Genomic DNA, 2745 nt, shown 5'->3' with positions numbered 1-2745 from the left:
ACAAAGCAAGGCCAGCGTTTGAGTATAGGGAACAAAATGTACCTGCTGCGCAGGGCGGCAGGCAGGTAGCTAACGCTGATGGAGATGTTGCACAGCTGATTATGATCAGCGCTGTCAGTCCGCGGTACACCTGGGACAGGTTGGATTTGCAGAGGTTGTGTTGTAGAGGCTTCAAAAAGTTTGTGGGGTAATTGAACGAAAAGATCATCAAATTTTTCCATCAACTTTCTGAAGTCCCCTTGAATAGACAACAACAACAATTAATTGCTACTTAAGCGCAACTGAAAATCAGACTGGAATTTGGCTTCTTGGTGTGGAGAATTGGGGTTGTGTGGTTTTGTTAGGTTTCTCGGGTGAGAAATCCCTCGGTCCTTGGCTTCGCACGAAAAAGAATCCACGCGGAAGCCTGATTCGTGATCCAAGTGGGTTTTTATAAAGGATAGAAGCAGTTTCAGGCGCTACAGTAAACTGAACACCAGCCAGAGAGAGAGAGAGACACCACAGACCACAGAGGAACTTCTGGAAAAAGAGGGCGGTGGCCCCAAACTTTCAGCCTTTTGGGGTCTTGCACTGGGAGGCATGGTCAACAGTACTTGTTGACCCCATTGGCTGAATTAAACCCAGGTGTACCCACCCCACCCCTTGCTGGAGCCCTGAATTTGGAGCATGCCCTTCAGCCTTTATCAGCTTCCAACTTCCTGTAGGGGCCCCAGGCATGGAGAGGAAGAATCCCCCATCGTCTACCTAACAGTTTCGTGCGGCATCCAGTTAACTGGCCCAATAGCAAGTGCAGTGTTTCTGCCTTGCCTCCGAGTTCGCTGGTGGAGTCTTGGGAGCTGGTTTATCAGCCTTTCAAGGCGCAGCAATTGAACTCTTAGTCTGGAACGCTTGAGGAAGGAGCACTGGGAATAGAGGAAGAAAGGGAATGTGTCTCTGAAGAACTGCCTCCTTTTCCAGGAGACCAGAAGAACTGGGTGGTGCCTGGCTACCAGGACTGGACATTGTGACCAAAGATGCCATAGAAAACTCCTGATCAGAGGAGGGAGAGTGGGGGAGGGCGGAGAAAAGATGAAGAACTGATACCAAGGTCTCAAGTAAAAAGCAAATGTTTTCAAAATGATGATGGCAACATATGGACAAATGTGCTTGACACAATGGATGGATGTATGGATTGTGATAAGAGTTGTACAAGCCCCTAATAAAATGAGTTTTAAAAAAAAAGAAAAGAAAAATCCTGATCCAAAGGGGAGGGACTGGAGAATAGATTCTCAAATTCTCATGGACCCCAGACTTCCTAGAGCCATTGAGGTGGGAGGAGTCCCTGAAACCATTGCCCAGCGGTAACGCTTAAACCTAAAACCAAGAATATCCCCTGAAGTCTTCTTAAAACCAAGCACAGTTTAGTTAAACTAGTAAACAGTATTCGTCTTGAGCGTTTTTGCTCCATTAAGAACTCTCTGTGTCGGATCGAATTAACAACAGCGGCTTGAAAGATGAGGAGGCAGCAAGTTTACACGACTAGAGGGGAGGCCGTTCAAAACGGGGTGAGAATGTTGTACAACTCAGAGAACGCCATCTGCGTTACTAAACAGCGCATGTAGAGACTGTTGACATTGGCGTGTGCTTTGCTGTGTAATTCCCAACAAGCACGATCTAAATGTAAAATTTTAAAATCGTGCTATTTAGAGTTCTAGGACATTGGTTCTCAAGCCTGCATCAGCTTCACTCAGGGGAATGTTAAAACCTAGACTCAGGGGTTTCACCTTTAAGTCTGAGATGGGTCTGCCATTTTTGCATTTCTGATGGCTTAGTAGTTACACATTGGCAGGCCAATCCCCAGGTCAGGAGTTCAGAACCACCAGCTTCTCGGTCCTCAGGGGAAAGATGAGACTTGGTTCTCCTGTGAAGAGTTGCAGTCTCAGCATCCCACGGGGCAGTGCCGCCCGTCTACAGGGCTGGCACGAGGCGAACCGACTGATGGCAGCGAGTAGTCATCCACGGGCGGAGCGGGTGCTGGTGGTCTCTAGACCATACTTGAAGAACCTGCTATCAGGTCAGACCTGGGAGATCCCCCATCTAGTCAGTCTCCTCGTTTGTCTGAAGAAAATACAGGCCCCAAGAAGGATGCTAACCAAGGCGTCTGGGCTCTCTGCTCAGTGACTTGAGAGTGTGGTGCTAGTTTCAGGACATTTTCTCAGCTACGCCCGGCAGATTGGCATTGGCCTTGGAGAGCTTACACAATTTCTCAAGGCAATTGGACAACCAGTTACTAGAGAATATATGGCTGCGGGCAGTCCATTCAGTGCTATCAATTACGCCCTGGAAGGACATGTGCATTGAGGAAGTGGATCTGGGAAGCCGCTCTCTGTAAAACGCTGTTCTCGTGTTGTCCGTGTTCTAAGGGGGATTTTGAAAGTCTGTGGGAAAACAGAAAAGATAGTCGATATTTTGAAGCCCTCGTTCATGATCTCATTGACTCTGCATAACAACCCTAGTACCCAGGTTTTTCTTTTTGAGATGCAAAATGTGTGTATCGTGAACCCAGTATTCGAGTAGCCATTCCAAAAGGCTTGCACTTACCTAGAAATGACCATGCATTTCTACTAAATGATTCAGTACCATTTGAATGTTAGTAAGTAAAATGTCATGTTAAATTTTTACTAAAATAGTTTAACGAGTCTCCTCTCCGATGGCTACAAGCCTGCTCTTTGGGAAAGACATTCAGGTCCTGGAACCATTTGTGAC

At 47.0% G+C, this 2745-nt stretch overlaps 1 protein-coding gene across 1 annotated transcript in view; it reads left to right on the top strand.

Annotated features, from left to right (window-relative positions):
• SNUPN (snurportin 1) overlaps positions 1-2745 on the top strand; it is a 16510-nt gene that overhangs the window by 11687 nt on the left and 2078 nt on the right. The window lies entirely within an intron of this gene.

The sequence above is a fragment of the Echinops telfairi genome, unplaced genomic scaffold, assembly GCF_000313985.2.
Source record: "Echinops telfairi isolate 266 unplaced genomic scaffold, ASM31398v2 ScPeMD7_7475;HRSCAF=8513, whole genome shotgun sequence".
NCBI lineage: Eukaryota > Metazoa > Chordata > Mammalia > Afrosoricida > Tenrecidae > Echinops > Echinops telfairi.
Note: the sequence above shows the minus strand (reverse complement) of the source record. Positions and strands in the feature narration are given on the sequence as shown.